The 13,997-nt window shown below is 42.3% G+C and overlaps 1 pseudogene; it reads left to right on the top strand.

The window, feature by feature from the left end:
• Positions 1 to 11,102: 11,102 nt before the first annotated feature.
• LOC124799377 lies at positions 11,103 to 11,220 on the top strand (annotated as a pseudogene).
• The last annotated feature ends 2,777 nt before the right edge of the window (positions 11,221 to 13,997 follow it).

The following is a 13,997-nucleotide window of genomic DNA, read 5'->3' on the forward strand; positions in this document are numbered from 1 at the left end:
TATCAGCAACTTCTTCCACAGACACGTGATGTTAACAAAACATTCCAAGAATCTGAAAGGGATCTTCCACCAAGTGTGTCTCTAAAATATCGTCCAGCACTTGCTAGAAGATTTTTGCTGACAATTCAGGAGGTTATGCTGTTTCAACATTTTAGATTTTTGGACATTTAGCAGCGATTTTAGCAACTTCCTTGGTTAGCAGTGAATCTGTTCCGCGTCAGTCGGTGACGCCAAGGATCTTGCTCTTTTTGATGTGTATGAAGGGCTCCAATCCAATTTGTTTGGACGTAGATACTGTAGGATTTTCTTCCTTATGGAATAATGTTTCGTTTCCGTTTAATGTATGAGCCAAGTTTAACTGATGAACGGATGGGTGACACATTACAGTAGAGAGTATTCATTATCACAACCACATGAAATATTCTCAGTTATACTGTGGCTTCCACAGAGAAGAAAGGCAAGAATTCGCCAGTCGAGTGCGCCATCTAGATGCTGTATGAGAAATTCCAGGAGACAGGGAATACGACGATGCTGCAGACAGTGGTCGGCTGTAAAGCGTTGATCGGCGTGCAAGCTGCGTATTCCTCGGGTCCTCATATCCAGTCTGCTCTCTCCACTATTAGTGCCTGCACGACGTTGAGTGTTTAAAAGACGTATTCGAACAGAATTCTTGGTGTTCATGAGGTGTGAAATGGAGGCAATGGGAAAGAGTATCTTCCTTTCAGTCGCTCATTTTATTTCCAGAAGAATCCGATGACTGATCTTGATTGACGAAGTTTGGTTCAAGGGGCTGTAACACCCTAGATCTTCTGACTCATTCCCTCTTGTTTTTTTTCTTGTAAGGATACCTTAAGGATGATACTAAAAAGAAAACTCATCCGCACGCTATTTCAAATTTGCGGAAAGAAACTGAACAACGCGGTGCTGTAATTCAACGAAATTTTACAATACGCGTTTAAGAACGAGCAGCGTGGCATTGAAAAATGCGGATCGCATAACGGAGGTCACTTTCAACAGCTTTTGTAACTTCCTCATTTTGCCGTAAAGTTGTGTGACTTTTTGAACATCATATAGAACTGTCGCGACAGCTGAAACTATACGCCCATTTTCTGGTGAGCTAGGGATCATACAGACTCCTATGTTCTGCCGCTATTCAGCGTGTCGTTTTCACGTCGGTCCGGCGCACAGTTTTAATCGGATTGGAAAGTTTCGTATTGAACAGTTCAGTACCAAAAGTGCACGCATTTCTCCCATGGATCGTTTCATTACTCATGTAATTTGTTTGGTGAGTTCTGACACTTTTTTATGTATACATACATCTACATCTACATCTACATCTATACTCCGCGAGCCACCTTACGGTGTGTGGCGGAGGGTACTTATTGTACCACTATCTGATCCCCCCTTCCCTGTTCCATTCACGAATTGTGCGTGGGAAGAACGACTGCTTGTAAGTCTCCGTATTTGCTCTAATTTCTCGGATCTTTTCGTTGTGATCATTACGCGAGATATATGTGGGCGGTAGTAATATGTTGCCCATCTCTTCCCGGAATGTGCTCTCTCGTAATTTCGATAATAAACCTCTCCGTATTGCGTAACGCCTTTCTTGAAGTGTCCGCCACTGGAGCTTGTTCAGCATCTCCATAACGCTCTCGCGCTGACTAAATGTCCCCATGACGAATCGCGCTGCTTTTCGCTGGATCATGTCTATCTCTTCTATTAATCCAACCTGGTAAGGGTCCCATACTGATGAGCAATACTCAAGAATCGGACGAACAAGCGTTTTGTAAGCTACTTCTTTCGTCGATGAGTCACATTTTCTTAGAATTCTTCCTATGAATCTCAACCTGGCGCCTGCTTTTCCCACTATTTGTTTTATGTGATCATTCCACTTCAGATCGCTCCGGATAGTAACTCCTAAGTATTTTACGGTCGTTACCGCTTCCAATGATTTACCACCTATGGCATAATCGTACTGGAATGGATTTCTGCCCCTATGTATGCGCATTATATTACATTTATCTACGTTTAGGGAAAGCTGCCAGCTGTCGCACCATGCATTAATCCTCTGCAGGTCCTCCTGGAGTACGTACGAGTCTTCTGATGTTGCTACTTTCTTGTAGACAACCGTGTCATCTGCAAATAGCCTCACGGAGCTACCGATGTTGTCAACTAAGTCATTTATGTATATTGTAAACAATAAAGGTCCTATCACGCTTCCCTGCGGTACTCCCGCATGGATCAGAATATAATAAGGGATCGAAATCATCTACATTAAGTCATTCGTTAATAAATAACTGGATTTGATTGATCCCTTACATCGCCGAATATCCGTGAATAACCAATGAAATTTTGTTGGTTCAGTTTATGTTCATGTAGTATAAACGGCTATTTCTCAGAGAAGCAGCTAGGCAGTATACGCTTTTTTAGCTACTGTCACTCCTGGCATTACCAAAGGCATTTATAATCACACTGATAGTCGGACGAATTCCGTATTCCATACAACAGACGTCAGCTGTACCCCTGTTCCAGGTTTCTCACTCGCTCTTATCACATAAACCTGCCTCTTGTGCGGCCCTGACCTCTCACGTCAACCGATGTGCGTACATTTTCTTATTGTTTGGTTGCTACTTCTTACTACCTTTCTCTTCGATTTGCTCATGCTTAAGGAGAGTTTTGTGCTGAGCGACGTGTCCATTTCACATAACACTTCTTCTGAGTATTTCTTATTGCCTGTCTTATATATAGGGTGTTTCCGTAAGACGGTGCAAAAATTTAACAGAACATAGAGGATGCTCCACTGAAAAATTTGAGGTAGGGAACATGGAGTCGGAGAAGCCAGCTTAAGGATATAACAAGAATAAAATCACATTACTGTGTACTTTTTTATTTACATTTAGTTACAGGTAAGTGAAATACCATCATTGACGCAATGACCTCACCATTTGTACTGTATGTTACAAAACGTGGTGAAACTGGCGGCCATCAACCTTAATGCAAGTATGACATCGGCGAGCAAGGTTCTGACGCTCCCTGACAAATATCCGTGGTGTGTTTCGAATCACATGACAGGCAGCTACAATTCTGGCAGCTACTTCTGTCTCCGTATCCACTAGCCTCTCGTACACAAGTGAGTATAGTTATCCTCATAGGAAATAATCAAGCGGATTCAGGTCAGGTGGCCTCGAAGACCATGGAATAGTACATCCCCTTCTAATCCAAGACCAGGAAATACAGCATTGACGTGGGTGCCGACATCCACACTGATGCGTTAGATGAGTATGTGCCAAGCAAGATAGTAAGAGATGGAAAAGAGCCACGGTGGTACAACAACCGAGTTAGAAAACTGCTGCGGAAGCAAAGGGAACTTCACAGCAAACATAAATATAGCCAAAGCCTTGCGGACAAACAAAAATTACACGAAGCGAAATATAGTGTGAGGAGGGCTATGCGAGAGGCGTTCAACGAATTCGAGAGTAAAGTTATATGTACTGACATGTCAGAAAATCCTACGAAATTTTGGTGTTATGTCAAAGCGGTAGATGGATCAAAACAAAATGTCCAGACACTCTGTGACCAAAATGGTACTGAAACAGAGGATGACAGACTAAAGGCTGAAATACTAAATGTCCTTTTCTAAAGCTGTTTCACAGAGGAAGACTGCACTGTAGTTTCTTCTCTATATTATCGCACATATGACAAAATGGTAGATATCGAAATAGATGACAGAGGGATAGAAAAATAATTGAAATCTCTCGAAACAGAAAGGCCGCAGGACCTGATGGGATACGAGTTCGATTTTACACTGAGTACGCGAAGTAACTTGCCCCCCTTCTTGCAGCGATGTACCGTAGGTCTCTAGAAGAGTGTAGAGTTCCAAAAGACTGGAAAAGGGCACAGGTCATCCACGTTTTCAAGAAGGGACGTCGAACAGATGTGCAGAACTATAGACCTATATCTCTAAGGTCGATCACTTGTAGAATTTTGGAACACGTATTATGTTCGAGTATTTTCTGGACACTAGAAATCTACTCTGGAGGAATCAGCATGGGTTTCGAAATAGACGATCGTGTAAAACCCAGCTCGCGCTATTCGTCCACGAGACTCAGAGGGCCATAGACACGGGTTCCCAGGTAGATGCTGTGTTTCTTGACTTCCGCAAGGCGTTTGATACAGTTCCCCACAGTCGTTTAATGAACAAAGTAAGAGTATATGAACTATCAGACCAATTGTGTGATTGGATTGAAGAGTTCCTGGATAACAGAACGCAGCATGTCATTCTCAATGGAGAGAAGTATCCCGAAGTAAGAATGATTTCAGGTGTGCCGCAGGGGAGTGTGGTAGGACCGTTGCTATTCACAACATATATAAATGACCTTGTGGATAACATCGGAAGTTCATTGAGGCTTTTTGCGGATTATGATGTGGTATATCGAGAGGTTGTAACAATGGAAGATTGTACTGAAGTGCAGGAGGATCTGCAACGAATTGACGCATGGTGCAGTAAATGACAGTTGAAATTCAATGTAGACAAATGTAATGTGCTGCGAATACATAGAGAGAAAGATCCTTTATCATTTAGCTACAATATAGCAAGTCAGAAGCTGGAAGCAGATAATTCCGTACATTATGTGGGAGTAGGCATTAGGAGTCATTTAAAATTGAATGACCATATAAAATTAATCGTCGGTAAAGCAGATACCAGACAGAGATTCATTGGAAGAATCATAAGCAAATGCAGTCCGAAAACAAAGGAAGTAGGTTACAGTACGCTTGTTCGCCCACTGCTTGAATACTGCTCACCGGTGTGGGATCCGTACCAGATAGGGTTGATAGAAGAGGAAGAGAAGATCCAACGGAGAGCAGCGCGCTTCGTTACGGGATCATTTAGTAATCGCGAAAGCGTTACGGAGATGACAGATAAACTCCAGTGGAAGACTCTGCAGGAGAGACGCTCAGTAGCTAGATACGGGCTCTTGTTGAAGTTTCGACAACATAGCTTCACCGAGGAATCAAGCAGCATATTGCTCCCTCCTACGTACGTATATATAGCGAAGAGACCACGAGGGTAAAATCAGAGAGATTAGAGCCCACACAGAGGCAGACCGACAATCTTTCTTTCCACGAACAACACGAGACTGGAATAGAAGGGAGAACCGATAGAGGTACTCAAAGTACCCTGCGCCACACACCGTCAGGTGGCTTGTGGGGTATGGATGTAGATGTAGATGTAGGTGTGTGGCGGTGCGCCGTCTTGCTAACGGTTGAGGTGATGGCTGTTAGGAAATCGTTCCCTGTACCGCTTTTCAACAGAGACAGTATTGCAACGTACTTCCCCATACATAATGTGCTTGTCAGTGAGTTCTTCGAAACTGCACCGGTACTGCTCCATCGTACTATGCTGTACGTCTGTGAACAGCACTGAGTAACGAACTTTCTGTCATGGGACAATGTAAATACGATACAAGAGACCAACCTTATGGTCAAGTAAACAAAAGCCGCATCATGACTTCCTCGTAATCAGTCTCGTCCTCCTTGTTTCCTTGCAGGAAATAAAGAATATACTTGTAAATAAACAGCGTAGTACGCGTGAACTTGTACGGATGTTAGTTGTAAATAAGCTGGAAAACAGTAATGCTACACAAAGCGATGGACGAGTATACTTCCATATCTTCTTAAGCTGGCCTCTACGACCCCAGGCTGCCTGCTACACATTGTTCAGTGGACAATCCTCTGTGTCCTGTTACATTTTTTCACGCTCGTGCGGAAACACGCTGTATAGGGGGCTTTTCTTATCTGTCTCATTTTAATTTGACTGCCCGCTATACAGGGTGGTCCATTGGTCGTGACCGGGCTAAATATCTCACGAAATAAGCGTCAAACGAAGAAACTACAAAGAACGAAACTTCTCTAGCTTGAAGGGGGAAACCAGATGGCGCTATGGCTGGCCCACTAGATTGCGCTGCCATACGTCAAACGGATATCAACTGCGTTTTTTAAAAAAGGAACCCCCATTTTTATTACATATTCGTGTAGTACATAAAGAAATATGAATGTTTTAGTTGGACCACTTTTTTCGCTTTGTGATAGATGGCGCTGTAATAGTCACAAACATATGGCTCACAATTTTATACGAACAGTTGGTAACAGGTAGGTTTTTTAAAATGGCTCTGAGCACTATGGGACTTAAAATCTATGGTCATCAGTAAGTATTTTTAAAATTAAAATTAAAACACTGAACGTAGGTACGTTAGAACATTTTATTTCCGCTGTTCCAATCCGATACATGTACCTTTGTGAACTTATCATTTCTGAGAACGCAAGCTGTTACAGCGTGATTACTTGTAAATACCACATTAATGCAATAAAAGCTCAAAATTATGTCCGTCAACCTCAATGCGTTTGGTAATAAGTGTAACGACATTCCTCTCAAGAGCGAGTACTTCACCTTCCGTAATGTTCGCACATGCATTGACAATGCGCTGACGCAAGTTGTCAGGCGTTGTCGGTGGATCACGATAGCAAATATCCTTCAACTTTCCCCACAGAAAGAAATCCGGGGACGTCAGATCCGGTGAACGTGGGGGCCACGGTATGGTGCTTCGACGACCAGTCCACCTGTCATGAAATATGCTATTCGATACCGCTTCAACCGCACGCGAGCTATGTGCCGGACATCCATCATGTTGGAAGTACATCGCCATTCTGTCATGCAGTGAAACATCTTGTAGTAACATCGGTAGAACATTACGCAGGAAATCAGCATACATTGCACCATTTAGATTGCCATCGATAAAATGGGGGCCAATTATCCTTCCTCCCATAGTGCTGCACCATACGTTAGCCCGCCAAGGTCGCTGATGTTCCACATGTCGCAGCCGTCGTAGATTTTCCGTTGCCCAATAGTGCATATTATGCCGGTTTACGTTACCGCTGTTGGTGAATGACGCTTCTACGCTAAATATAACGCTTGCAAAAAATCTGTCATCGCCCCGTAATTTATCTTGTGCCAGTGGCAGATCTGTATACGACGTTCAAAGTCCTCGCCATGTAATTCCTAGTGCATAGAAATATGGTGCGAGAGCAATCGATGTTGATGTAGCATTCTCAACACCGACTTTTTTGAGATTCCCGATTCTCGCGCAATTTGGCTGCTACTGATGTGCGGATTAGCCGCGACAGCAGCTAAAACACCTACTTGGGCATCATCATTTGTTGCAAGTAGTGGTTGACGTTTCACATGTGGCTGAACACTTCCTGTTTCCTTAAATAACGTAACTATCCGGCAAACGGTCCGGACACTTGGATGAAGTCGTCCAGGATACCGAGCAGCATACACAGCACACGCCCGTTGGGCACTTTGATCACAATAGTCATACATCAACACGATATCGACCTTTTACGCAATTGGTAAACGGTCCATTTTAACACGAGTAATGTATCACGAAGCACATATCGCCCGCACTGGCGGAATGTTACGTGATACCACGTACTTATACGTTTTTGACTATTGCAGTGCCATCTATCACAAAGCGAAAAAAGTGGTCCAACTAAAACTTTCATATTTCTTTACGTACTACACAAATATGTAATAAAAATGGGCATTCCTATTTAAAAAAAACGCAGTTGATATCCGTTTGACCTATGGCAGCGCTATCTAGCGGGCCAACCATAGCGCCATCTGGTTTCCCCCTTCAAGCTAGACGAGTTTCGTTCTTTGTAGTTGATGCTTATTTCGTGAGATATTTGGCCCGGTCACTATCAATGAACCATCCCGAATAAGTCGTATCAACGTGCTTGGCTCGGTCGCACCCTTTATTAATGACAAAAATTGTTTTTTACTTCCTTCATTGCCTCTTCGACTTAAAAGTAAAACTATAGAAGTAATAAAGCACGAAGGGACTTCAGAAAGTAAGTCACACATGTTGTCCTACGCTAAGACCACTGTGCAACAAGAATGGGGCATTGCCAAAAGAGAGCCATGTTACGGGTTTTCTGGAGACACAGCTATGTTGCGGCAGGGATAACAGGAGCGTCACAGCGTGTGAGTAAAATGGCACGTCGATTGACAGGTACTCTAAAATTGGAATACGTGGGACAGTACGTTTCTAGAGAGCAAGATGTCTAAATTACACACACATTCACTCTCATATTCTGGCTGTATGTTGACCAAATGCAGTGTCGAGTCAAACCGCAGCGATAACTGTGCCACCAATTTGACGACGGCCGCACAGACGTGGGTTATGCTGGGACCACCTGATTTCGACATTTTCGACAAGGTGAAAGACAGCTCGGGGAAAAGAGATTTTCCAACGATGAGGGCGTTGAACACAGCGGTTCTCGTTTGTCTCCGTGACCAAGGGGTGAATTTCTGTGATCAAGGATTTGAACGTCTGGTGGAGCGTTTTCCGACCACTGCACACAGAGGCTTTTTGACTACGTTGAAACATAGTATCACGTATTTTTGTCATTTTGAAGTTTACCCTAGCATTCAATTCAAGTTACTTTCCCTGCCACAATAACTTGTGACGTACTTTTTGAACTCCCCTCGTACAGTGATATTTTCCTCCTTTGTGGATTTCAAGTCTTTCTTGGGTTTCCCCTATTATTCTTTCCACTTGGTTTTTGTGGATACTGTAAACTTAGCTGGCCTATAATTCGTCCCCATTCATTTCTGAATTCTGATCACTGTATTACGCTTTACATTTTGGGAGACTTTCTCCTGGTCCGCAAATAAGATAATTCATTTCTTTTTAAATTCTTTCTTTCCATACCAAGAGTTAACCCAGTAATACTGAGGATTTCTTCACGTTTCCCAGAGACGAAGTTGTCATCTTCACGTAACTCTCCATCGGTATCCTTTGAATAATTTACCAATAAAATACTCAGACGCGTGACGTTTGGCGTTCCGTGCTGACTGTATAACCTCACTCACTCGCGCTGGTTCTTTCTACAGCGTTACGACACCTTTTTTATGTAAATATCGCAGCTCGTCTTCTGTTTCTGGTTCATGAATATGGTCCAGTACTATTAAAGCCAACTATTCTGAACTCACATTCGGAAGGGGACCGACTATACGAATTTTGTCAGATTTTCAGTGATTTCCCGAAATCACTTAAGTCGAATGCCCGATCGATCGTATTTAAAAGCTCTTTGAAGAATTCTTGCGTCAGCCTGTCCAGTTAGAGTCTGTGTTCCCCCTGTAGTTGTGTCGTTTATAAACAAAGTAAACTCCTATATTTCTTCCTTCCTGTAGGAAGTCCAAGAAAGTTTCTTCAATCATTTCGTTAGGTTTTCCACTTGCTGCTTATCATAAATGATACAGGACAAGATATTTTCCAGCATTTGCTCAACGTTGAACGTAGTTTCAACCGTGCTTAACATGAAATGATTTTTCGACAAGAAGAAACACAAAGGACTAAAATATGTTTAACTGCCTCACGAATGCAAACTTAAGTTGCAACTTCATCTGCCTACAGTGCGACAGAAAGCCGATAAGCTAATAAAATTAACTGAACATTAGGATTAAAACTTTTCATCATATTTCTCAGCTATAAAATCCTCGAAAGGTAAGCCTGACATATCTTTACTTTCACTGTTGTCCCCAGGAATACCCCTCTTCGAAATTACATCATTCTCCGAAATCCTTAAATTCAGAAACTCCACTTCGTCTTCTCTATTCTGTTACCATCTCAAACCGACATCCTTCATATGGTACTGAAATTCATACCTCTCATCACATTTTCCAAAATTCATTGTAAATAGTTCGTCCCCCAGGAGACCAAAAGCCCATTGTATCTCCGACGCTTCCCATCTATGTTCGTTGCTGTACATACATCATCTATATTAATTCAGAAATTAAAACTGCCCATGTCCTCTAGCTGGGCTAAGCTACCAGTATTTATGGTGCAGCTTTCACATCATCCACAGCAGATAGCAACTCATACGAATGCAATTCCCAACACTTCCGACATCGGCACCTACATTTGGCAAATTCTCATGGCCGTCACCGGTATTGTTTGAAGCTATTTCGCCTGTCATAACCATCTTTTATTAAAACGTAATGTAATTGTTTTAGCACTTTTGAAAGCAAATATAAAAACAAAATATTTTAAATATATTTTGCTTTCACATTCAATACAAGAGGAAATGAACTAATAAATAAAGAAATACGTGAAGGACTATCAAAATGGAGGTTAGTAGACTGTTCTTAGGTGCCTTTTAAGGTTTTAAGCGGTTTTCTCCCTCTCTCGGATTAAAAAACGGAAAGATATGTGTTCAATATTTTTAAAAGTGCCATCCGCTGGTACCAGTTCTTACCACACCGCTCCACTCCCAGGGCTAGAGCGAGGGGAAACTTTGAAATCTTAAACTGTTGGATACCATGTTTATCGACGTTTCGCATTCTACATAAATATGCTTAACTTTTGTATGTAACATTTCTGTCGTACCGCGATAGACGGCGCTGTAACCGACAAACAAGGCTACTGAGTCCCAGGCTGGTATTATTTTGAGAAAACACGCACAGAACTGAAAAAAGTAAATCAGACGTGTTCAGTATTTATAAAGAAAGCTAGTTTGAAGTGTATCCTCTCACCCACGGCGTGCTTGTTTGTAAGAATTATTTCACAGTAAGTGCTGAAAAATGTCGCCACCCTCTTTGACACACTTACTTATTCGCAAATGGAATGATTCGACACAACTGAGAAATGTTTCCGACGTAATCCTCTGACATTTATTGGAGATACGCTAAATCATGTTACCGCGCGTTGTTGGCAGTTAATTATAAACTTCACATTTAAAGTCACCCTACAAACAAAAGTCAGGTGAAGTAAGATTTTGCGATCTTGCAGGGCAAGACACTAAACCGCCTCTTCGGATCCACCGACGATTGTACATGCGATCTAATACTTCCCGTGCTGCTACAGAACAACGTGCTGTACAGTCATGATGCAGGAACTTCACTGCTTGTCTCAAGTCCAAGACAAGGCCTTCAAGCAATATTGGAAGACGTCTTCCAAGAATGTTCCATTTCATCACCTTTTGAGGTTCCATCGGTAAAGAATGGACCAATGAGTTTGTTGCCAATTATGCGACACTTGGCCAACAGCCTTGCCGCAGTGGTAACACCGGTTCCCGTCGGATCACCGAAGTTAAGCGCTGTCGGGCTGGGTTAGGACATGGATGGGTGACCACCCGGTCTGCCTAGCGCTGTTGGCAAGCGGGGAGCACTCAGCCCTTGTGAGACAAACTGGGGAGCTACTTGATTGAGAAGTGGCGGCTCCGGTCTCGGAAACTGACCTACGGCCGGGAGAGCGGTGTGCTGACCACGTGCCCCTCCATATCCGAATCCAGTGACTCCAGTAGGCTGAGGATGACACGGCGGCCGGTCAGTACCGTTGGGCCTTCATGGCCTGGTCGGTCGGAGTTTAGTTTTTAGTTTTATTCCACACCTGACGATCTCATTCCTCGAACGCTGATGTGCAACTTGGTGCATCCAGTGTGTGTTTTCCACATTCGAATAATGCATATTGTGTCGATCAATCGTACCGTGGTTCGTGAAGATCGACTCGTCAGAGAATAATACTCGAGCAAAAGAATTGGGGTTTCTCTGTATTTGCTGGAGCGACCGCTGGCAAACTGTTACTCAGTTCTGGAAATCATTGGTATGAAGTTCCTGATGGACGGAAATGTAGAACTGATGTTATTTTCTACGTTTTAGAATTCGGTAAACAGTAAGTTGACTAACCCCCGATTCACGACTTAATTACCGAGCGCTAATGCAGGGGTTATGATGCACTGTAGCTAATATCACAGTTTCATTATTCTTTCCAGCAACTGTTCTTCCATGGTTCCTTCTTCGCTGTTGTACGGTTCCTTCAGCGGAAAACTGCCGAATAACACGACAAAAAGAAGCGCTTGATCGCACGCTGTTTGGAAAACGTCGAACATAAATGGTTACAGCGTTATCGACTCCTGTCAAGTCAAATAATGACTGAATGAATGTTACAAAACAGCTGCATGGAGAACACTGCAAAACTCTGATTCGTTTGCCACACACGTCTGTTTTTACGTTTTTGATTCAGTGAACTTTCTCGAGATAATACCATTTTGGAACTCAGTTTTGTTATTTGTCGATTTCAGCGCCCTTCATCGCACAACGATGAAAGTGTTACGTATAAATGTTGCAAATTTTTCGCGTAGAATCTGATTCTACGATAAAAATCGGATGTTCCTATTTAAGATTTTAAACTTTCCCCCGCCCCACCCCATGGGGGTGCGGCGTGGAGATCAACACTGGTATAACTGGAAAGCATTTTTAAAGATACTGAACATGTAGTTTTCCATTTTTTAAGCCTTCCGTAGTTTTTCAATTATTCTATTGTCTCAAGATAAAAAGCTCATACTGTATATTGTTTTGTAATAACTGGCTGGGGGAGCCGTTTCAGACAGTAGATAGAAGAAAAAGGCCCATCCGTTTGAGTAATGATATGTCTAGTAAAGCACGGTGACGTTCACCTGCTAGATGAGTTTAGTTTGCGTTCTGTATGCAGAACTTATGTCAGTTTGCCCGAACAGTTACGAGGTTCTCTGAGTTAGTACTTCGTGTGAGTAAGCTATTCCGCTACGCATGAGAGTAGACTCGACATCTTTGGAACCAATGACCAGTAACTTCAGGAATCGTTTATTTCACTTCTATTCCTGTCGAAGAGATCTGTTTCGAAAAACCCGACTGGCTCGTTTTTCTTCATTTATGTTCTCATGCCTTCTGAAATTCCTCCCTGAATATAAGAAGACATTTCATATTCTTATATTGTAATAATATGAAAATTGTTTTAACCATAATGAGATAATTTTGTTTACAATAGCAAACTTTCGCATCCTATTTTTTCCTGTAGGTGTAAAAAGGTAGAAATCCTCAACTTGTTGTCAGCAACATTACCTTCCACTTAAAATGACTACGTGTTTTAGACTTATTAGTCTTTAAGGACCTGGGAACAGAATTCGTGAAACACTTATCTTCGTATGGCCCATCTGCATAGAAGAATTCTTGTCAGTTCAGGCGACAGTGATAATGTTCCGTGCGTGAATATCTGTTAACAGGTGTAGAAATACGTGTCTGGACTCGAAGTGTTCTTTGCCTTATCCAGAGTAGAATGTAGAGTCTCCCCTTTCACTGCTTGTAACTGCGCCTCTCATATCCACTTCTCCAATGAAATGCCACTCATAGTGATTGAGTGTCTATTACGTTAACTTCAATGGAAGGTGACTGTTCCACAGAAAGCTTCTTGTTTTTCAGATACACAGAAATTAATGTTGTTCTTGTAGTAAACCTCTTTGTTGTTCAAATATTTCAGTTGGAAAACTCTTAACCATTTTTACTATTGTTACATTCGCTCATGGAGGACTATTAGCTGGGAATGTCTTCGGTTTTTCATGCACAGTATTCTGTCGCACCTGAAGATCGTAGTCAGATTTAATTTTCGTAAAAAATTATTTTGTATCGTCTTCTGCCCTCATTCCACCAGATTTAACGTCATTCACCGATGATGACGCGAGTTTTCAGAAACAATCCTCACATAAATTTCGCTGCTAAGTATTAGCTGCGGAGAGCCACAATTTCTTCCCATGAAAGAACTCCACTATAGATAGGTAGTAATTACACAACAGTTATGGATACCGTGACCAAAGAAATGTAGTATTCAACAATTATTGCTAGGTATTTTGCCAGAATTAGCTGCGCGTACGGAGACAGTCTCACAGACAATCGTGAATACTCCTCGTAACTTTGCATAAAATAGTTCAGACGAGTGGGTAAGATACTTCTGTAAATAGTTGCAGACCTGTTTCTTGTCCTGATCATCCTAAGTTAATTATGTGTATCGCGTGCTTGAGTGGTGGTCTTTCCTTCTGTATTAGAGAAACAGGCTTGTATTATATGATTTTTCCTTTCGTGGGGTCCATCTCATCACTGACTCACTTTTCGGGAACCACCA

Source organism: Schistocerca piceifrons, chromosome 5 (assembly GCF_021461385.2).
Source record: "Schistocerca piceifrons isolate TAMUIC-IGC-003096 chromosome 5, iqSchPice1.1, whole genome shotgun sequence".
In the NCBI taxonomy this organism is placed as follows: Eukaryota; Metazoa; Arthropoda; class Insecta; order Orthoptera; family Acrididae; genus Schistocerca; species Schistocerca piceifrons.